Source organism: Balaenoptera musculus, chromosome 13, assembly GCF_009873245.2.
Source record: "Balaenoptera musculus isolate JJ_BM4_2016_0621 chromosome 13, mBalMus1.pri.v3, whole genome shotgun sequence".
NCBI lineage: Eukaryota > Metazoa > Chordata > Mammalia > Artiodactyla > Balaenopteridae > Balaenoptera > Balaenoptera musculus.
The window spans coordinates 72756375-72780465 of record NC_045797.1 but is presented as its reverse complement, the minus strand read 5'-3'; the positions used below and the strand labels follow the sequence as shown (position 1 = coordinate 72780465).

Sequence of the window (24091 nt, the reverse complement as noted above, 5' to 3'; positions counted from 1 at the left end):
AATGAGAAGCCCGCGCACCGCAACAAAGAGTAGCTCCCGTTTGCCACAATTATAGAAAACCTGTGCGCAGCAACGAAGACCCAACACAGCCAAAAATAAATAAATAAATAAATGTATTTATTTTATAAATAAATAAATAAAATAAAGAGTCCCTGGGATTCCCTTTGCATGCAGCCCTCTGGGCAGTCTCATGGGCATGGGACTTGACTGCAGAATTTGACTCAATGTCTAGTCCTCTAATACCCTGCAAAGGGAGCCTGGCTCTCAAAAGCTGCCCTCGGACCATGATCATTCAGCAAAGCCCCAGCTCTGCTCAGGGTGGTAGCCAGGGTGCTCCAGAGAAATAAAAGGATCTAAGTAGGTATATGGAGAGATTTATTTTAAGGAATTGGTTCATGGGATTGTGAGGGTTGGCCAGTCTGAAATCCATAAGGCAGGCTAGTAGGCTGATAATTAAGAGTGGATGCTTCAGTCTTGAATTCTGCAGGGCAGCAGGCTGGGAACACAGGCAGGCTGTCAATGTGACAGTCTTGAGGAGATTCTCTTCTTCTGAAAACCTTGGTCTTTGAGCTTTAAGGCCTTAACTGATTAAGTGAGGCCCACCCACATTATGGACAGTAATGTGCTTTACTCAGAGCCTACTGATTTAAATGCTTATCACATCTAAAAACACCTTCACAGCAACATCTACACCGGTGTTTGACCAAACAATTGGGCACCATAGCTTAGCCAGGACGACACCTAAATTTACCATCATACTTGGCATACATACTCTGCTCTCTGACCGTCGCACTTAGCCAGTCTGCCCACCTATACCTCTGACAGTGCCTGTTCCTTCTCCTTGAGCTTACACGCTCATCATCAGCTCTGCGCTTTATCAAGCGGCCTCTCCCCTTCCCATTGAAAAGCACCCCCATTCCAGCCTTCTTCAAATCCTTCTTTCCTCCTCCAGACCCAACTTCAGTCTCACTTCCTTGATGGAGTCTTCCCTGGCCTTTCTAGGCCACACGTGTCTCCCTTAGGCCTCCTGAATCCCCAGGTGTCCATAGCATGAGCCCAGCCTTTGATCACACACCTCCTGAACTCCTCCTTTTCCTAGTCTCATTTCTGAGTTAAGAGACCAGCTCACATACCTCCACCTCCCACCTAGGGGAGGGCTGGGAAGACTGAAATGGATACAAATATCCATCTGCTGGGGGTTTTCTCTACAAAGAAAGAACAACGATGGTAAGCACTGGATTAAAAAACAAAGTCAAAACAAAAACAGAAAAAGCAGAGAAAATCTGGAGGTCTTTCTGTTTGAAGTGAGCTAAAAACAAAAGTTGAGGTGGGGGTAGGTTGAAGAAGGTGACCTCATTGTAGATAAATACATCGCATGGCTCCTGCCCCAGCCAATCTGTAAGAATGTGGGATATTCTGGCCCTGCAACGGAGCTGCTTCTGAGCTGCAGAGGGGGTTTCCGGCAGGCATCGGGACCGCATTAAAGGTCTCCAGTCTGCGGAGACCTCTCCAAACCGATGAGTTCAAAGTTCTGCTTTTAGTCGATTCAGTGTGTGATACCACTGGGCGGCATTTCCTCCAAAGATAATGGCAGCATCGATGATCAGATACGAAGTACAGGCAGCCTTGAGCAGCGAGGAGCCCACTGCCAGAGCAAGGGGGCCAAAACCAGCTTTGGGAGTGCGGTGCTGGCTGCTACTGTGCTGTGATGAATACAGCTCCCGGCTCAAGCTCCAACGCTGGTGGTGGGAAGGGCCCAGAGCCTCCCCACTGTGAGCCAGCCACCAGCTTGTGGGAAGGAGGGAAAAGGAGTGAGATACACAGAGCCCTCGGGCATTTCTGAAAGGCAGGGTGCAGCAAATCTCAGTGTCTGCTCCATCTCACTTAATTTATTAATATCACTGAGCATGAAAAAGTATCACACCCTGTGCTGAGTGCTACGGATGTAACTGACAGCCCTGAGCCCTGCCTGTAGGGGGCGCCCATTCCAACAGGGAAGAAAGATATAGGGCAAGTATTGATATTATAAACAATCGCCAAGAGAAATCAGGTTGATCATGTACCATTTTTAAAGGACAAAGTGACATCGTGGGAGTGGAAGGATTTTCCTTGCTGGGGTTGGCCAGAGTTGAAGATTTTTTTTTTTTTTAATAAAGTTATTTTATTTTTATTTATTTTTGGCTGCGTTGGGTCTTTGTTGCTGCGCGTGGGCTTTCTCTCTAGTTGCGGCGAGCAGGGATTACTCTTCCTTGTAGTGTGCAGGCTTCTCATTGTGGTGGCTTCTCTTGTTGTGGAACACGGGATCTGGGCACGCAGGCTCAGTAGTTGTGGCACAAGGGCTTAGTTGCTCTGCAGCATGTGGGATCTTCCCGGACCAGGGCTCGAACCCGTGTCCCCTGCATTGGCAGGCAGATTCTTAACCACTGCGCCACCAGGGAAGCCCACGGTTGGAGATTTTACAAATGATTGCTTATCTATAAACAGAAGGCTTCCAACACTGCCTTTACTCCTTAGCCTTTCCTGTCCTGGTCAGCTTCTAGCAGCTCCGCTCAGCCTGGGGAGGGCTGGTACCAGATCTTAGACTATATTAGAGGCCCCTCCTATATGCTCATATTATGATTGGTGATAACCACCCATATTACTTCTCATTTTCATTGTCTGTTTCATTGCCAGTCTCATCGACTGAACAGTAAGCTCCTTGCAGGTAAGGATGTGTCAGTTTCACTCACAATTTTATCCTCAGAGCCTACAGTTAACAGGGCACATAGCTGGCCACAGCTTTGAGTGCGTGTTTAGAGAAACTAATGCACATTTAGAGAAACTTCGTTAATAATGATAGCTGACATTGTTTGCACTGGCATTATGTGTCCGACACGGTAAGCACTTGGCAAACACTGACTCATTTAGTCCTTGCAATAATCTTTTGAGTTTGGCATTATTAACCACCTCATGCAAATAAGGGACCTGAAGCTCAGAGAAGTTAAGTAATCTGCCCAAGGTCACACAGCTTGGGACTATATTCAAACTCAGAACTGTCTCTGGTCCCCACAGATGCTGGCCTGAGGTCCCCTGGAGTGGAAGCATGTTCTCCTCTGTAAGTGTACAAAAAGAGGGAAGTGGTTCTGGCCAGATGTGGGAAAGATCCACAGAGATTTGAGTGCTCAACAGACACATCCACGAGGAAGGCAGAAGGATCTACAGTTGTCAGGATCTAAAGCTTCCAGAGATTGGGTTCCTAAGCCCACAGCATCCTCTGTAAGGAGGTGAAGGGAGGTACCAGACTCTACGAGGCTTCTCCTGGAAGAAGAAAGAAGCCTAAGGCAGGTCCTAGGAAGGTGGTGGAAGGGTCAAGGATCAACGCCCCCTTAGGTTCTTGGCATCTCTCTCGGGTTCATCTGGGCTCCTCCCCGAAACTCAGGGCCTCCTGCATACAGGAAGCCTCAGAGCCAGTCTCAGACTGGGGCTGGATCTGGGGCAGGAAGCAGAGGGCTAGAAAGAAAGCTTGTCGCTGTGAAGGTCAGGGCACAAACGAACACAGACAAGAAGCACAGGCACAGAAGTGCCAAGTGATTTACCTGCTGTCACAGCACAAGCCTTAAGTGGGAGACGCTAAAACATCATGGACTGGTCTGCCTGTGGAGGTATGCTTCTCCCCAAAGACCCCCTTCAGCCTGCTGCTACTTCCTCGTGGAAAACTAAGAGAGGAGCTTGTCATCACCGAAGGAAAGGAAAGTAGCCTCGTCATTTCATCACAAAAACTCCTGCAAGCCTATGGCAAATGGCCTCGGTTCCTTCCTTCCACCTGATTTATACCGAAGCCATTGTTCACCCTGACGGTGCTCAATATATCACCAGAATGAACACTGTGCATCCTGGTATTTCACCCTCCAAAGCCTCATAGAAAAATGAATGCTAATGAAGAGGCCTTCCATGTTTTCCTAAGAAGGCCATCACCTCTGATAATACAGAGAGCTTCAGCAGATCAATAAAGGCAATAAATCAATGCAATTTATTAAATACAACAAGCACTTTCCCAGGCAAGTGTTCAGGAAGAGTCCAGAACAGCATGTCACCAGCACTCAGAATGGGAAAAGGTTCTGGTAGCTACGTAGCATGAACAAAGTTTCAACAAATGCCTCAAGAGAGAGTTTAAGCCAGGAACAGTGACGCTCAAAATCACCCCATCCCAATCTCTAGCAGAGCTCTCCCTGTGGGGTCCTCATCTGTGCTCTTTAGACAGAATCCAATTTACCATCCTTTCTACAGTAACACCCAGATCAGCTCCTGGGACAGAGCTAGAAAATGTTCAAGTGAACAAGGGCAAGTTCCACTGCGCAAAATGAAAGCATGAGTGAGGCAAGATCAGACACAGTGGGTCTCAACAACATGGGAACTGATCTTTGAATCTGCCCATTGTCTTCCCAGAGAGACAGCAGAGAATGGCCCCCCATCCATGGTATGTAAGGCACCCCAAAGGAGAGCCCACATCCCAAGCCTGGCCCTGACATGTAGACAGAGCTGGTTTAACAATTCATCAGAGTAGGCAGACCACTAGTGTCTGCTTCCTCTGCAAGCAAGAGTTCCTAAAACAGCCCCTGCACTGATGAAGATGAGATCACACTTCTCCCCAGCAAGGGCAAGGCTGGGACTGCCATTTCCCCACCTCAGCTCCAGTTCTGTTCCTATCTCTCTACCTTCAGGCCACTGAGGAGAGAAGGGCCATGGCAGGGTTGCTGTGGGGTCATGGTCCATGCTGTAGACACCCTGGCCCTGGCCAGAGAATGGGCTCCTCCCTGGGCAGCGAGCTTTTGTGAAAACACTGACTCTCCACGTCATCCATCCTTCCATTCATCCATCCATCTACCAACTCATCCATCCATCCATCCATCCATCTATCCATGCATCCATCCACCAACTCATCCATCCATCCATCCATCCATCCATCCATCCATCCATCCATCCATCCATCCACCCCCAAATGTGTACTGAGGACCTCACTACATTCAAGTCTCTGTAGGGATGCAGAGTGTCTCTCAAGGATCCAGAGTGTACAACAGATGATAAAATAGCCTGCTGACCAGTGACATGACAGAAGAAATATGAGTTCTGGAAGCAACTACACCTGGTCCTCATGTCAGCTGTGTCTTTGGGTAAATTATGAAACCTCTCAGTGCCTCTAATGCCAAACCTAGAAAACAGGGGTAACAATGGTACCTACCAAAGAGGTTCTTTTATCTCATTTAATAATGAGATAATGGAGCTTTCCTAAAGGATGATAAGGCATGCCATCAGGAGTAGAGGAAATAATTTTAGTCGGAGCAGGGCAAACTTTTATCTAATATAAATATATCTTTCAGTAAAAAGTAATATCAAACTCAATTTCACAAATATTACTACTTAAGATAAATCTAAAATTTAAACTAAGTTTACACAGAGTGTGAAAGGTATTTGTAATACATGTTACTGACAAAGGGCTTGTATCCAGAATATATAAAGAATTTCTACAAATCAATAAAAAGATCACAAAATAATGAAATAGTACAACCACTGGAAAACCTATTTGACACTACCTCCTACAGTTGAATGTCACATCTCATAACCCAGCAATTACACTCCTAAATATACGATCAGCATACATGTGCTTTAATAAGTATGTATAAAAATGTTAATACTACCATTATTTGTAATAGCCAGAAACTGGAAACAACACAAAGGTCCATAAACCACAGAATAAATAAATAAATATTAACAGCAGAATAAATACATAATGGTGCTGTATTCATGCAATGGGATACTACACAGCAAGGAAAATAAATGAACCCCAGCAATATGTAACCACAGAGCTATGCTTTCAAACACGAAACTGGATTATATAAATCAGACATACATAAAAACATACACACTGATCCCATATGTATAATGTGCAAACTAAACGACAGAGTGTGAGAGTCAGAATAGGGGTACCTCTGGAGAAACAGTAGGGGAGCATGAGAAGGGTGTCCGAGGCCCTTACCCTGGTCTGTTTCTTGACATTTCATGATAATTTATTGATCTATGCACCTATGATTTGTGCACTTTTCAGTATGTTATATTCATACTTTTTTTAAGTTTTACAAAGTCTTTAAATATTAAGTAAATACATGGGTGCGTGATTATAACAACATTGTGAAGATAATAATGCCCAAAGATGGGAAAATGCTCAGGTGATAGAATTCACTAACCTTCACGAGACACAGATCCTATTCTGTACGCTTTACATAAATCATCTCACTTAGTTGTCACAAGGATCCTAGGAGGTAGGTAATACGATTAGCCCCCATTTTACCAGTGGGGCATCTAAAGCACAGGAAAGGTAGGCTACTTGCTTAAGGTCACCCCACTAGCTAGCAGCAAAGCTAAGATTCAAAGCCAGGCAGTCAAGCACTGAATGACAGTCATGCTCTTAACCATCACCCCATGCTGCCCTCATGCAAAGGACCAACACAATGACTAACACATAGCCACGCTCATTCTTTATTGACTCTTATTATTATAAATAATGTTCTTTCCTCTTGATTCCCTGTAGTCTGCTCAGGGAACCTTCCCGTCATCCATCATTCCTCTCCCAATTTATTTCTATGTTAAGGTTTTGATGCCCCTCCTTCCCCTGAAAATTTTGTGCCCATATTTCAAGAAGTCTAGCGAAACACTGCCTACTTGGGGCCTAGGGGATATCAAAGACACAATAGCACAGCCTTTTGAAACATAAAAGAAAATAGCCCGGCTGGTGTCCGTGATATATGAACCACGAGCACACAAAGCGGGATTAGGCTTCACCTGATGATGGCTGTCCGGGGAGACCACCCAAAGGTTTCCAGCTGAAGGGCTGAGGTGTCGACGTGTGCTCTTCCTTGGGATCCTGCAGGAGCATGGGCGCTGATGGTGGCTGATCACAGGGAAAGCCTGCTGTGAACAGCAGGCCTCTTCGCCTCCTAGAAGGAAGCCAGAGACGGATGATGCAAATGCATTCAGGGTGAAGCAGGGGGAAGAAAATGGCTCGCAAATATTAGAAAAAGAAAGGAGATGCTCCTAGGGTCCCAGGGCTTGAGGGTGTTGCCTGAAATAGACTCAAGATGAATCTGCTCTCAGGAAGCATCACCCTTTGAGAATGCGAGGACATCCACCTGGGAGAAGACCTGCCTCCCCTGAGCCCCTCCAGAGCAGGAAAGCCTGGCTAATTTGTCATCTGAAGACTGTTCTTCTGGCTCTGAATACCTACACAATCCTTTTGGTGCTAAATTTATTTGTCATCATTGCAGCAGCCTGTTTAATTGTAACTAATGGGTGTACTCATGCTAAGTGACATGCCGTTGGAAATCCCCCTCCCCCAACTGGAAATGTCCACAAAGATGCTGGGCAAGGAAGCAACTATTCTTAGGGAGACCAAGCTCCTCTAGTTGAGGCCCCACTTGGATGGAGAAATTTCACCCAAGAAATCTCCCCCCAGGTCACCTGTGTGGACGGCTCCAGCCCTTCAGGCTGTAGGGCCAGGGTGTCCCATTGGTGAGCTGCCATTTCTGAAAGCTCGATGACAGGGGCAGAGCCCCCACCTCCCAGCCTCCTACAGAGGATGTGATTTCCCATGCACATTATTAATGAGCTTCATCCTCAAGTTACTTTGGCTGCATGTGGAGCTTAGAGGACTTGGGAGGACAACTTGGCAGGCAGGAGAGGCTTCAAAATGCAGCATGTCCCCAGCCTGTTTTAAAAAAACATAGTATCAAAGAGGAAATCAGAGAGTGGGGGGAGGGTGGGGGGCAGTGGCAAAAATGGGATGAAAGAGTAAAATGAGGAAAAGAAAATATTTTAAAAGGTATTTTAAAAAAGTTTTTAAAAGAAATATCTATATATATTCAGCTCCATTTCTGTTCTGCCCTGTTCCTCCCAGCCTTGGGGCCAGTCTCTTGCCCGGAAGCCTCTCCTGCTCTTCTCTGTCTGCTCAACCCCTGCAGGTCTTGCAGGGCTACCCGAACCATTGCCAAACATCCTCTGTTGACTTCCCCAGATCTCAGAGCACTTTTCCTCCTGGAAATTCCTTCCTAGTAGCCATTTGGCACTTCCTTCATTTAATTATCATCAAAACAGGTATGGATTCCTTGCTGTGAAGTATTTGTGGCAGACACTAATCCCAGGTCTTAGATAAGGCAGTTTTCCCGGTGGGTAACTTGTCTTGTTCAAGAGGTTGAGATCCTGAGAATAGGAAGCACAGCAGGTTCATGGCCACGAAGCCCAAGGCCTGGCACATGTTGACCCCTCAGGGAATGCCTTCTGGATGACCAAATTGGATTCAGCATGATGGAGAGTGGCCTTGCTTGTTCTTTCCCAGTGACCCCTGACAGGATGCTGTCAATAGCATCATTGCCCATCTTCCCAGAGGGCAGCTGGGAGCAGAAGACCAGTCCCTCAAGAGAAAGGTTTTTGGATGCTAACCCAGCCTTTGCTTGTGAAAGGATAGAACCTCTAAGCCCCAAACATCATCCTACCCTCTTATGTCTCCTGTCTGGGGACTTGGCATCCAAAGAACAAAGACAGTGATAGTGATGGGGGGGCGGGGTGAGGGGAGGAGCTACTGATGGCTAAAGACAGCTGGTTGTTTTCAGAGAGGAATAAGCATTTATTAGTGAACAAGTAAGGACCACAAAAGACTCTGATGAATGGGGAGCTTTATGGGAAGATGGGAAGGAGGGAGAGGCAGAGACCTGGTCTCTGCCTTGTCCTCAGAGAGAAAAGACATGGAAGGTAGAGCAATGGAAGAATAATCAATTCCTGACCTCAATAGAAATGACAGAGTTACGCCAACCCCAATTCAGGGAAGAGTTCTGAAACCCAGTTCACACTTGTTCCCAGAGGAGCCTCTTCTCATATAGTCATGGACCAGCCCAGCTCCCTCAACACGCAGAAGCATTTTCAACTAAGCCCCATCCCTGGGACTTCCCTGGTTATAGACACACAAAAAAGGAAACCCTGTCATTTTTAAAGGTTCCCACAACGATGATTGTGATGCTTCACTTACTAAGATTTCACATTAGTAAATATAAAATCAATTTTCCCTGATCAGAATATTTTCCAGAAGTTTCCGTGATGCATCAATTACTCTTCAGGCTGCAATGAGAGGCAGGCTGAGTTAGCCATAACTTGGCCTGGAATTAAGGATGCTGACCCAGGCTCGCTAGGTGCTCCAACGGCAGAGGCTTCGGTCTCTGCTGCTCTTGAGTCAATCTGAGCTCCTGGGGCCCCTCCTGGCAGAAGAGCAAGCCGGGAGATCTCCTTGATCAGAGTCAAGACAACACCATTGGCAACTTAATCACAAAGGAATGAAGTAAAATACAGATACAGCCTAAATGTCTCACCATCTCCACAGACAGGCCAGGCTTTGAGATTCTGGATGATGAAAAACATTCTTTCCTATAAGCTCCCAGTGGTACCCAGATTTCCACAGTACTTGCTTCCCCACTTCAGGAGGGAGGGGGCAGCTAGCCATGTCCCTATTGTAAGATGTGACACAACAGCAGTTTTCTGGCCAAGGCAGCACTGACTGGGAGACCTCAGACCTTGGCCCTCATTCCCTCCTCCATCATTGTATGGATCTGAGAGGAAAGCTTCCCCCACATTGGAAGACACCTTGTTCCCAACCCCACGACACAGTTAATTTCCCCAAGAGAAAACTTTGGCACACACATCACTGCATCAGTGAGTGCATCAAAATGAGAGTCACCCAAGGGTACATCTGTTTTGAGTCAGGATCTCCAAGTTACATTCCACAAACATCAACTACTCTAAAGTTTTCCTTCCATAGGCTTAAGTCTAGATTCTTACATCCAACACCAATCTCCCTTTCCATTGATGAAAATCTTGATGTGTGCCCAGTACCATGTTGTGTGACAGAGAGGCTTGCCACTCTGGAGAGATATGACAGTGGCTTAGATCTGTCAACTTGTCCTCTTCTTTCCTGGAAAGGTTACAGTCAGGGTTAAATAACAAGTGATTACAAGGCAGCTTTCTCATTGAAATGAGAATTAATATTAATGCAGTTATGTGTTGATGGCTTCGGTGTTCTGTTGACATGAATCAACATTTAAACACTATCACTTAACAAAAATAAAACCATCCTACAAAGACTTCAACAGTAATGTCAAGAGGCAGAAATGCGCAAAGGACTCTACAGGGTACCATTTTTACAAGACTGTTCTAAGAATTAGGGGGAAAAAAAACACAACTCTCCCAGTTAAAAATGTTTGTTCCCATAAAAAGTAAAAGTTGATTTATTTTTATGAAATACTACAAATATGCTCTTAAATTCACTGAACTCCTCAGCTACCTCACCCCAAATCAATGCTTTATGGAGCTTTTAGGCCCTTCAAAATACAGCACTGTAGCTAAAATGGGGCCATCCCCCCAGCAACAGGATTGTAAGCAGGATGTTAGAGGAAGAAAGGATTCTTTCAGAACCATGGAAAGCTGTTGTCCTTTTCTTGCAACCCAGATGGTGTGATCTGAGGGCGACTGAACAGCATAAGCCTCTCTGCTCAGAAACCCCTGTCCCCTCACTATCTGAGCCTCACACTTAGAATCTCTATGAGTTCATTTTAAAAACAAATGGGCCACTCAAACCATAGAACTCTAGGGTAGAAGGGACTTCAGTGGCCTTTCAGATCAATCCACCCATGTCTCAGTGGGGAAAATGCAGGTCCAGAGACTCAGCCAGAATCATGCAATTGGTCATCGATAGAACTTAGACCCAATCCAAGGCCCCTGAATGGCCAGCCTGGTACCTTGTCCATTCCTCAGTGTTATAGAGTGAATTGTGTCCCACACATATAAAAGATATGTTGGCATCCTAACCTCCAGTACCTCAGTGTGTGACCTTATTTGGAGATGGGATCTTTACAGAGGTAATCGAGTTAACCTGAGGATATTAGGGTGGCCCTAATCCAATATGACTGCTGTCCTTATAAAGAGGGGAAATCTGGATGCAGAAATAGATGTGCAGAGAGGGAAGACGATGTGAGGAGACAGGGAGAAGACACCCTCTGCCAGGCAAGGGGGAAGATTTTGAATAGATCCTTCCTACACAGCCCTCGGGAAGAAGCAACCTTGCCAAGACAATAAATTTCATTGTTTAAGCCTCCCAGCAGCCTTAGCAAACAAACATCACACCCAATATCCACTGTCTGGAGTGGACTGTGTGTCTGAGTAAATGTCTATGTAGATCTGCAGGCTTCATTTCATAGTTCAGGCGTCTCTAAACCTTGACTTCTTTAAAATTGCAAAGACACAATTTCCCTAAAAGTATCTTTTACAAATGCTAGCCTCTAAAAGGCACAAATTTGGTCAAAACCCAAGGTTAGGCCAACAACCCTAACAAGTAGATACTATTATTAACTCCATTTTCGGGATGAAGTTCCTTGGAGAGGTTGCAAAAACTGCCAAAGAACAACCATTGAGTAAGTGGCAGAGTGGATTTCAAACCCAACTCCATTTGGTTCCAGAGCACAAATTCCTGAGTAGTACACCGCACACAAGGTAGTGAGCTTCCCATCACCAGCAGTGTTCAAGCAGAAGGTGGAGGGCCACCAGTGAAAGATACTTTCTAAGGAATCCCTTCCCTTGAAGGAGAGGGGAAGTGAAGCGTTTTCTAAGGCCCCACCAGCCTTGAGCTGCCCTGAGTTTACAATCCTATAATTCCTTCTGGTTTGAGGATTCAAGGGAAATTTCAAAGAGGAAGGAAGATGAGAATATGAATCAGAGTTACTATAGACAGAAAGGGAGTTGTTAATGTTTTAATGTTGGGAGAGGAAGACTTCAGTAGACAGGAGGAAATTAGGAGGAAGAGCAAGGAAGGTGTTAACAAGATTCCAGTTCTTGGGCTTTCCTAGTTAGAAGATGCCCAAAGCTCCAGCCCCACCAATTTTTATGCTGAGTGTGGGATCACATGGGCCTCTCAGTTCAGCCTTCATCCTGCGTGCAGCCTGATTAGATTGAAGTGAACCCTTGCAGACTGAAAAGTCGCACGGTATTAAGGATGGATATAGAGCTGATGCTCTGAGCTCTTCATTTAGCATTTTTTCCAGCCCTAAGTTAAACACATACACACACATAATGCTTCCACCATGCTATGAGTTAAATTCTGCCGATGTCTGAGTGCCCATGTATCTTATATTATCCTTCATGTGAGCTACCTGCACATGCAGTGGAGGGAGAGTTAGGTCTCAGAGCCCTCAGTTCCCAGAGCAGCTCCCGAATTTATGCGGAGTCAGAATCACAGTCATTTGAAGGACGGCTTTCTGTCTCTGCCAGAGTTCAGGCAGCAGACGCGGGCTTCCTGATGCGGCAGCCGCAGAACATAAAAGTTGCTCATTTTCAAGCTAAGTTTTCATTTTCTCTGGTTGGTTTCAACAGGTTGCTGTGCAGAGGATCCACTCAGTACGTGACACTTTCTCAGCTTGCTTCAGAAGAGGAAAGGCAGACTCCCAAAACCCACCGAAAGGTTTTTCTAGGTCAGTAGGAGAAAAGAGTGGTTCAGAAGCCTGGCGCTGGCTCCCTGGAGAGGCTGGTGAGGGGGCTGCTTACGGGGGGAGAGGATCGCCTTGGGACTGCTTGGCATCAGCTAGGTGAGCTGGACCAGAAGAGAGACTCAAATCCCATACGCAAACGTGGGTGCCCCAGAGCGCAGGGGGTCGGCCCCTCAGGAAAGGAGGCTCAAGCTTCACCTCTGCCCCCCGAAAGAGCAGACCCTGCTTACTTCTCCCACTTTCTGGAAAATGCTCAATGCAAACCTTAAATCTGTCAACCTTCATCAGTTTGTGAGACACATCTGTTCATTTCTGCCAAAGGAAATGGGAATTTCTAAGAGAGGGAAAATAAAGCCACATGTAGAGTATCTTGAGTATCTTGCATCTTTAGAGAAGTGCTGTTGGTGATTTGGATTCTTAAGTGGTTGCTGCACCTCTTAGGTAGATGCCAGCAAACACCAGCTCCCCAGTCACAAAGGGCTCCTTCAGAGCATGGGACGGGGGGTTTCCTTCTCTCCAGCAGCCAGGCAGCTCAAAGCTCTCCTTTCGTACTTCCTTGAAAAAGCTATTTTCATCCTAGGTTTCTGGTATATTTTTCACCCCATCACCACCACCTATCAAATGACATTTGATCATTAATTGCCTTTTAATGATTCCATCGTGACTGCATCTCATATTGTAAGCTGACGCAAATCCTCTTTGGAAGTAGCTGGTTATAAATAATAAGCACCATCACAAAGTGTGTTTAAGATAAAATGGGTGGAAGGACTCAGACTTGGAGGAAGAACCCTTCCAGTGATTATACAGGGCATTCTGGAGCAAGAAGAGAATATCTATGTTTGAGTCCTCCGATGGGAACCCTGAGGTCGAGAAAGCAAATGAGACTTGCCCAGAGTCACACAGCTCATCAGTGGACAAACGGACTGAAAGAGAAGGTGCCTGATGACGACACGGTGCTAATTCCATCACAGTCACTGATCAGTCACTGAGTCGGATACGTGGGGCTCCGGCCACCTCTACAGATGCTGTCGCATCCACACCCCCCGCGTGGACTGAGCCAGAGGAGTTACTTTATTTCCCTTTTATCCTATTTGCTTTTCCTGCGGCCCTTGCTTAGACTGCAGTGGAGTCTACTCTGCTTCTGAGGGTCACTATTTAGGGAGGGGGAATGGCATCCTCAGAGGTTGCGGGAGATGTGGGGCCATGGACCCACTGTGGCCTTGGCATTTTCCATGAAAACACGCAGGATGCAATTAAGCATCAAGAGGACACCCGGGTGCCCGGCAGCAACATGCAAAATACACTGTTTTTCCCCAAACTCCCAAATATCTTGTGTCAAGTTTCTTTCCTCTCACTCTGCAAGCAACACTTAGGGAAAAGCACAGATTTCTCTTGAGAATTTGTTGTTCTGCTTGTTCTTGTCTTGAAGTGACAATTCCTTGAGTGAAGAACCTGCGGCTGCCGCGGGAATAAGGAGACAGAGAGCGTGCACCTGCTGACGAGGAGCAAGGGCAATGAACCTTCCACGAACCGTGGCGAGTCCCTGCCTGATACCCTGCAAGGCTCCCCACCCGCACGCCCTCACAGGATCGAGTTCCAACACCTTACCTGGTCCACAGGGGCCTCCCTGGCCTGCCCCTGTTGACCTCTCCAGCCTCAGCCCATCACGTCACCCCCTCCCCTTCATCCCACAACCCAGAAACACTCAGCTGGTGTAGCTTCCCAAACACACGGAGACTGGTCTTGACCCTGGACCTCTGCTCATGCAGCCCCTCCTGCCGTTCCTCCATCCTTCTGAGTTCTCCCTTCTCCCCACCCTGGGCTCTGAGGGGCCACTTCCTCTCTTACCCATGTGGCTTGATTTTTTCTTCTTGCAATATAATATTATCCCAGCTATTAGGAAGATCCATTTCATCCTAGAACCCTTCATCTTCCGCTCAAAGTTCAGGGGTCCCAGAAACTATCCAAAGGGTTGACTCTTCCCTATAGGTCATGCACTCTGGGGTCACCTCTGGTTTTCAGTGTCATGTCCTTTGTGGTCCCAGCAGGGAAGCTATCTAAATCCTGCTTCAGCCTCAGGGCTTTGAGCCACTGGTCCTCTTTTCTTACAACCACAGTGACCAGTAAAACACCTTTATTTCTCTGTTTCTTGGGGAATACCCCATGACCATCAATACTTCTCTCTCCTGCACCCTAGGAATTTTGGAGTCTCTTAAAGCCCCGAGGGGTCAGCTGGTCATGGCAAAACTAGAATATGGATAAAACTCAGGAACTCAGAACTCAGGAGACCCAAGGCTTTTTCTAAGTGTTAAGATGAGTAAACGTAAGTGGGAGGACATGACCCAGACATTTCCATGGACTGAGTCAAAATTCAAGATTTACACTTTGTTCAGATGATCTTCACAGGAGTCATCTGCGGAGTATTTATTTTAAAATGCTGTGGCGTAACTCTTCATATAATTATAGAATCACGGGCTGCTAGGACTTGCGCAAGATCTTCAATCCACCCACCTTTTTCAGATGGGGTGGCCGAGGCCAAGAGAGGAAAATTAAGGAATTCAAGTTTCTTCACTAGGACTAAGCCCTCTGTCCCCCAGCGCCACCTATAGCCACCTCATCCAGGGACCTGGCTTCTATTCATAGGCCCCTAAGTTACACACAGAGAAGGAATCTCTGCCCCTGCCCCAGGATCCGAGAGCAGCTTCACATCTCCCAACTGGGGCCGCTACAGCGTATGCAGTTATTAGCAAGTCTGCCTGACAACATCAATAGCAAAATCTCCCTCTCTCCCCAAGGGACTAAGTGACTACACACGGGTGTCATGTGGTCTGAAGGTTCTTGTCCCTATTCTCTCTTTGTCTTCGAGCCCATCTCCTGGAGCAAGGCAAACTGAGAGGGTTCTAGGGATCCTCCCTCCACTGTTTCCTGGTGGAATATCTCTTATAAATGGAATCTTCTTTGGGATTAAAAGTCCATCATGTACAGCAATTCAGAAGCTTCCATAGTTCAACACAAGTTCCAGATCTGCTTCCCTTCATACGTAGCTTTCTTCCAACCTTGGGTTCTTGAGCCTCACTATGACTTCCCAAGGACCCAGAACTTTTTTTAAGACTTTATTTTTTTTTAGAGTACTTTTAGGTTCATAGAAAAATTGAGAGGAAGGTACAGAGACTACCCATGTTCCCCTGCCCCATCACATGCACAGCCTCCCCATTATCAACACCCCCACCAAAGTGGCACGTTCGTTACAGTCGAAAACCTACACTGACACATCATCATCCAAAAGCTACAGTTTACATTAGGGTTCACTCTTGGTGTTGTACCTTCTATGGATTTGAACCAACGTGTAACGACATGTATCCACTATTACAGTATCATACAGAGTCTTTCTGCTATCTTAAACATCCTCTGGGCTCTGCCTATTCATCCCTCCCCCACCAACCCCTGGCAACCACTAACCTTTTTACTATCTTCATAGTCTTGCCTTTTCCAGAACGTCATATAATTGGAATCATACAGTATGTAGCCTTTTTAGATTGGCTTCTTTTACTTAGTAATATGTATTTTAGATTCTCCCATGTCTCTTCATGGCTTGATAGCTCATTTATTTTTAGTGCTGAATGATATTCAATTGTCTGGATGTCCCAGTTTATTTATCCACTCACCTACTGAAGGACATGGTGGTTGCTTTCAATTATGAACAAAGCTGCTATAAACATCCATGTGCATGTTTTTGTGGGACATAAGTTTTCAACTTCTTTGAGTAAATACCAAGGAGTGCAACTGCTGGATTCTATGGTAAGAGTATGTTTAGTTTTGTAAGAAACCATTACAGTGTCTTCCAAAGTGGCTGTACCATTTTGCATTCCCACCAGCAGTGAATGAGAGTTCCTGTTGCTCTTCATTCTCTACAGTATTTGGTATTGTCAGTGTCCTGGGTTTTGGCCACTCTAATAGGTATGTAGTGGTATCTCACTGTTGTTTTAACTTGTGTTGCCCTGATGGCCTATGACATGGAGCATCTTTTCATATGTTTGGCGAGGTGTCTGTTAAAGCCTTTGGCCCATTTTTTAATTGGGTTGTTTGTTTTCTTATTGTTGAATTTTAAGAGTTCTCTGTATATTTTAGATGGCAGTCTTTTATCAGGTGTGTCTTTTGTGACCCAGAACTTTTGACTCTGTAATTCAGAGACAATTAAGACCCCTGGGATAGACCAGAGCTTTAGGATTCAGATTCCCAAAGAGATAGGTCTGAGCTAAGTGGAACCCCAGAGAGGACCCTGGCACGAGGAGTTGGATGAGTGACTCTGTTCCTTTTGAGAAAAGGCCATCCATTCTTAGGAGGCAACACCACTGAGACTTTAGGAGTCAGATGCGTACAGTCTCCAGATACCCACAGGGCACTCACTATGTTCTTGGTACTCAATCTAACCATAGGCATAGGCATCATTGGTAGGAGCAGCAGTAATGTCTAATATCTTTGAGCACTGGTGCTTTCTGTGAAATATCTCATTTTATCTTCAGAATAATCTTATGAGGTAGTATGGTTGTGACAGGCTAAATAATGTCCCCCAAAATGTCCACAACCTAAACCCTGGAACCTGTGAATATGTTACCCTTCATGACAAAAGGGGCTTTGCAGATGTGATTAAGTAAAGATCCTGGGATGGGGAGATTTTCCTGGATAATCTGGGCGGGCCTAACATCATTACAAGGATCCTTAAAGGAGGGAGGCAGGAGGGTCAGAGTCGAGGAGATGTGATGATAGAAGCCAGAGTGATATGGAAGAGGGAAGATATTGAAGATGGAAGGGGACCATGAATCAAGGAATGCAGGTACTCTCTAGAAGCCAGAGAAAGTAAGGAAACAGACTCTCCCCTAGAGCCTCCAGAAGAAGTGTAGCCCTGCCATACTAGATTTTAGCCCAGTGAGACCCATTCCAGACTTCTAACCTCCAGAATTATAAGACGACACATTTGTGCAATGTTAAGCCACAAAGTATGTGGTAATTGCTACAGCAGCAATATGAAACTAATACAACTATCATTATTCCCATTTTACAAATGAAGAAACAAAGATGCAGAGAGGTAAAATAACGTTTCCTAAATGGTACATCTAGCAACTGGCAGATCCAGGACTTGAACCCAGGTAGTTTGATTCCAGAGCCAGGATTCTTAGCTACTAAACCATAATGCTAACTACTAATTGAATCCATGAATTAATAAATAAACAAATAATGAAGATTCATCCTTGAGGTTGTAGAGATTAGAATCAAGGTAAAAGATGATGTAGAAACAACAATAGAGAACCCAGAAGGCATCTAACGCAGGTAAAACATACCATAATTTCCTTTGTAGAAGAGTTACTATAAAATGAAATGACCAAGTTTTGCTGGTGGGAATGCAAAACGGTTCAGCTGTTGTGGAAAATAATTTACTGGTTCCTCGAAAAGCTAAACATAGAACCATAAGCCCCAGCAGTTCTACTCCTACACTTAAACCCAAAAGAAGTTTAAAAAAAAGTACTGAAACAAATATTTGAATAGATGTGTTCATAGCAGCACTATTACCAACAGTCAAAAGGTGGAAATAACCCAAATGCCCGTCAACAGATGAATGGATAAATAAGCTGCAGTATATACGTATGATGGAATATTATTCAACCATTAAAAAAGGAATAAAGTACCAATACATGCTACAACATACATGAATCTAGAAAACATCATGCTAATTGAAAGAAGCCAGGTACATACATTGTATGATTCTATTGATATGAAATAGCCAAATAGGTAAATCCATAGAGAGAGAAAGCAGATTGGTGGTTGCCAGGCTGGGGTGGGGCTGGAGAGGTAGTGGAGAATAACTGCTTAACAGAAAAAAGGGCTTCATTTGGGGGCGATAAAAATGCTTTGAAACTAAATAGAGGTGGTGATTGCACAACACTGTGAATGTACTAAATGCCAATAATGATTAATTTTACATTATATGAACTTAGCCTCAATACAAAATAAAATAAAATAAAGGAATACTGAAAAAAATTATCAAGGAGGGCTTTCTAGAAGATGCAGAACTTATTCTGGGCCTTGAATGATGACTGGGATTAGGCAGGCTAGGAGGAGATGGAATAGTAAGCAAAAACTTTAATTCCACACAACAGACATTCTTGCAAATCTGCAAGTTCCTGCAGGGTCTTCCCCAGGCCCGCCTTACATAATCCCTCCCAAAGACTCCACCCAGCACTTAGAGATCCTGCAGGCATTATCAAGGGCACTCCCACACATTTGCTGATGGCGTTACATAAATCGTGTGAAAAAGAAGACTTACTGGAGAACAATGTGCTAATATCAGAAACACTGGGGCAAGTTCCAAGTGATGCAGAAAGCCAGAGAACAACCCCAAATTAGTCCAAGGCTTGTGGTCAGGAGATCTGAGTGACTGTGCATCACATGACCCCCCTTCCTCCCCTGGTGGCACTCACAGTTCTGTCATGCAGCCCATCTGCCATGATCTACCTGGCCCTTCCCCACCATTACCTGACCCCTCCCAGAATTCCTGTCAAGGCCGCAGGTCAGGTGTCCCTGAAAAGCTACAGGGGTCTAGGGAGGGCAGTCCTCTGTAAGAATTTTTAAAAAGCCCAGCTTTTCTCAGTCATCAATCACACGGCCTGAGGAGCAAAGAAAATGCCAATGGCCTCCCTGAAGGCAGCAGGCTGAATCCACCTTTCTTCAGGAAGCAGAAGCAGTTCAAGGACCCAAGAGTGAGTGAAGTTTGCTTCCACTCCCTGCCCCTCTAGGGAAGGATTTGAGGAACTGCTTTGAGGAACTCAAGGCAGAACTCATGTCTACACCCAGCTTTCTAACTCTGAGCTCCAAGTTACTTCTGTGGGAGCTTCCCAATGCTGTCTTTGGTCACACACTGGGGTCTTCTGGTTCCTTCCCGCAAGCCCAGCCATCAGTCACAGCAGGATGGGAAGCTGCATGGAGAGAAGTAATGAGATACATTCAGTTCTGTTTACAAATTGCTTTCAGCCCTGTGGAGAGAGGTACTTCTAAATGTGAAGTGTTACTGCCACACAAGGAGGATGTGTGACTGATAGCTTTGCCTGACCTACCAAGGCTCAGGGCAAAGCCACCGCCCCCGTCTGAGGCCCTCATTCCTCATGCAGAAACAGGGGCACTGGCAATAGAGTCCATCTCTTCTCCAGGCAAATGCATCATCCCATCCAAGTCCAGAGATCTTTCCTCTGAACTCCTTCAACCCTCCCTATTTGCATACTCGCTGGGTATGTCACAGACAGCCTCGTTCATTACCTTTTTTTATAGGTATGCCTTTCATCTAGTACCAGCCTGGCAATTCATCCAGGGGGTAGAGTTAGTTTTCTTCATCCTGAACTCTCATTGAATGTGTCTTGGTGCCTGCCCATATATACGCTGGCTGACCGAATGTTGTGCATTTATATTCTTGCTCCTGTGTCACCAATACTGCAAGCCTTTATGATCTCAAGATTTATACAAACAAGTAGTAAAATTGTTAACATTTATTGCATGTCTATTGTGTGCTAAGCACAGTGCTATGTGCTTTCTACACACTTTCTCCAAACCTTATAACTACCTGCAAGTATCCTATTCTCAGGGGACAGTGAAAGGCAGTGCCATCTCTACATCCTCAGCTCTCTCTCTCCCTGAGCCACACCAACTAGTTTCCACTCCTACCTTCCTGCCACTCCCCCAAAACTGCCTTTTCTGATATTGCCTACAACCCCCGTGTTGCCAGAACCGATGGCTACTCTTTGGAGTTCGTCTTGCTGAACCCAAGCAGCATCCCACCAGGCTGACCACCCCTCGATCTGGAAATATTCTGCTCTTAGCTTCTAGACGTCATGCTGCTGGTTTTCCTTCTATCTCCTGACACCTCTGACTACTTTGTCTCAGGCTCCACATGGGTTGAGGGAGAAGTTCTGGGGCCAGATTGCTGGGTTCCTACCTTAAGCTCCTCCAACTACTAACTGTGACCTTGGATACCTGTTTACTTCATAGGGTTATTGTGAAAATAAAGAAATAAATTCATGCAGCACCTTTAGAACAATGCTTAGCCCACAGTAAGCCCTCCATGAATGCTAGCTCTTTGTAAGGTCATTATGGTAATCTATTATTACAACATGTCTAAATTTTGAAGTTCACAGAGCCATTCTGGGTCCTCGTCTCATCTCACTTTCACCTAAGGCAGCCTCACTCATCTCCGTGATTTCCGATGACATCTATATGTTGGCATCTCCAAATTCCTATCCCCAACCCAGATCTCATTTAAGCTCCAGACTCATTTACGCAATCGCCTACTCAACACATCCATTTGGACATCGTGCAGGCACCTCAATCGACACGTCAAAAACTGAACGTTCCTCTTCCACTTGGCCCTCCTCTGTCTTCTTCATCATGGACAATGGCACCATCGTGCGCCAGTGGTGACTTAAGTAAGAGGCCATGGGATCATCCCTGACACTTCTTTTTCTCACCCCTCCCACAGTGAATTCATTGTCGCAAGCTTCCCATTTCACCTTCAAAGGATATCTTAACTCCATTTCCCTTTTCAACATTTCAATTGCCATCACCCTACTCCAAGTTGCAAATCTCCCTGTTTTATCTTTACCAACCCTAGATTCCTTTACTTACTTGCAACAATGAGGAAGCTCTTGGTGGTGGTGGTGGTGGTGGTATCCTTTTAATGTTTTAATGTAAGTCAAATCATGAAGTCGATCTATGCTTAAAACTTTCAATTGTTTCCCATTGTCCATAAGAGAAAATCCAGCTCCTCACTGTGACCCTCAAGGCCCTTCAGTCTCTGCAGTGTCATCTTGCCACCGTCTCCATGGCTGACCCTGCTCCTGCTACACCGGGGCTGCCTCCCTTCTCCTCCCACAGGCAGCTCCTTCTCCTGCCTGCTGCCTTAGCCCTTTTGTTCTCTGAACTGCCTTGGCAGCCTGGGGAAGTTTCTGGAGCCCTGCTTGGGATGTTTGTTAGTGTATAAAATAAAACGCATAGGATTACAAAGGAAACAAATTATATCAAAATACAGTTATCAAAATATTATTTTAAAAATATATGTGGGGACTTCCCTGGTGGTCCAGTGGTTAAGACTTCGCCTTCCAATACAGGGAGTGTGGGTTCGATCCCTGGTCAGGGAGCTAAGATCCCACATGCCTCGTGGCCAAAAAAACCAAAACAGAAGCAATATTGTAACAAATTCAATAAAGACTTTAAAAGTGGTCCACATCAAAAAAAAATCTAAAAAAAATTAAAATTTAAAAATTTAAAAATTAAAAATAAAAATGTATGTGTGATGTACCACTTTGGTGAGGGATTTTGATAGCAGTGGAAGCTGTGTGTATAAGGGGCGGGGGGGGGGGGGTTGGGCAGGAGGTTTATGGGAAATCTGTGTAATTTCTGCTCAGTTTTGCCGTCAACTTAAAGCTGTTCTAAAAAACATCCCTTAAAGAATTCACTTGCGATGTAGCAATAATACATGTGCTTCTTTCTTTTTTTTTGTTTTAATTTATTTTATTTATTTATTTTTTGGCTGCGTTGGGTCTTTGTTGCTGTGCATGGGCTTCCTCTAGTTGTGACGAGCGGGGGCTACTCTTCTTTGAGGTGCGCGGGCTTCTCATTGTGGTGGCTTCTCTTGTTGCGGAGCACAGGCTCTAGGTGCGCGGGTTCAGTAGTTGTGGCGCAGGGGCTTAGTTGCTCCGTGGCATGTGGGATCTTCCCAGACCAGGGATCGAAGCTGTGTCCCCTGCATTGGTGGGCAGATTCTTAACCACTGCGCCACCAGGGAAGTCCCGACATGTGCTTCTTTATCAAGGCATTAACTAACAAGATCCAGCAATGGGTCTAATAACTACCATAATTTCAATGTGATATAATAGCTGCAATTTTCACTGATGACAAGGTCATACACAGTCACCACTAACACTACCATGAAATAAGGCCAAATTGAGCCTTATTGTCCAAACCAAACTCTCTCCCTTGTTCTTTGACTAAGTAACTCCTACTAGCCCTTCAGCCCCAGAATTCCCTTCCTTGACCCCCGAAACTAAGGGAGGACCCTCTTCTGTTACCCTCTGTCCCTATACCCCATTTTTATATCTGCAAATTTATCTCAAATTATAATCACATATGCATTTGCTTGCCTGCTTAGTAACTATGTCACCAGATTGAAAGCTCTGTGAGACTGGAATGGTACTCTGGTTAGTGATGGAGACACAGGAGGGCACAGTTCAATGAAGGAAGGAATGAACGAATGAGTTGCTCGTAACTGGTAGGCAATGCAACAAGGCTATAACAACTCCTAAGGTTTTGCTCTTTCCCTGTGCCACATTAAAACATGTTAAGAGCTGACTTCTGCTTTACACACACATACCTTCTTTTATTATCTTTCACTGATCTCTCTGCTCAGCAGAAAAGTTACCTATGTCAGCCTTCAGAGAGGTTATCTTTACCAAAAATATTTATAGTTCCAATGGTAGCTTTTGCTGAAAAATGGCCCAAAAATGGGTTCATGATTTTAAGTTATTTTTGTGAAAAGCTAAATGATTTCCGATCTATTCAGTTCCTAACAAATAGAACTGCGATGATAATGGTAGTAATAAATATTTACTGAGTGTTCTAGGCACTTTTCGTATATTAGCTCATTTAGTCTTTACTGTATCCCTACTTCACAATTTAGGGAAGGGAAACACAGAAACATGATGAGCCCAAGCCAACAACTACACCCTGTTCCCCCTCCACCACCATACATACCTATTTTAAATTTTTCTCCAGCATCCCCAAGAGCCTGAGATTTGATGACAGAGATTCTTAATGCAAACAGATTCTCGAAGGGGTGGCATCTTAACCCATTCATCTCAACTAATACACTACCCAGGACTGGTCTATCATCAAGTCAGGTAGTCTTTCACCTTGGGAATCAAAAAGCAATGATACAAGTTCAAAATTCAAGGCTCAAAAAACCTGCCTGGGGAACAGGGGTCATCACATTAGGTATGCCCAGAGCAATAAACATGGGAGTGGAGGGGCAAGTGAGGGGAGGATGTGTAGAACAGAATATGCCACCCCAAAATTATCACTCTGGCATAAGAATTATTTTGAGCTAAAAACAATTGAGAAAAAGTGGACACAGGATGAGTCCTCTACAGTCCCCCTGTCTACCTGAAAACAGATCCTAACTCCCACCTGGGGAGGTGTCCTCCCTAATCCACTTCCCATCCTAGGAGGGGAATAACAACCTTATCACCAGAGATGTGATGGCACCAAAAAAGAGTTTATACAAACCTTACCAACTAGTCCTCAACTACCAGCAGTTTCCCCATATATTTGCCTTCCTTCAATTTGCTGACTGCAGAATCTCAAAATCCCCTTCCTTTGTGTTGTCACTTCTCTTAAAATTTATCCTCTTTTCCCCAGATGGTTAAAAAGCCTCCAAGCCTAGCTTTTTCTTTGGGAGTTTTCTTTCTATGAAGCCCTCCTGTGCCACATAAAACTTTTAACAT

At 45.2% G+C, this 24091-nt stretch overlaps 1 pseudogene; it reads right to left on the bottom strand.

Annotated features, from left to right (window-relative positions):
• LOC118905791 overlaps positions 1-20998 on the bottom strand; it is a 75249-nt pseudogene extending 54251 nt beyond the window's left edge.
• Between the last annotated feature and the right edge of the window lie 3093 nt (positions 20999-24091).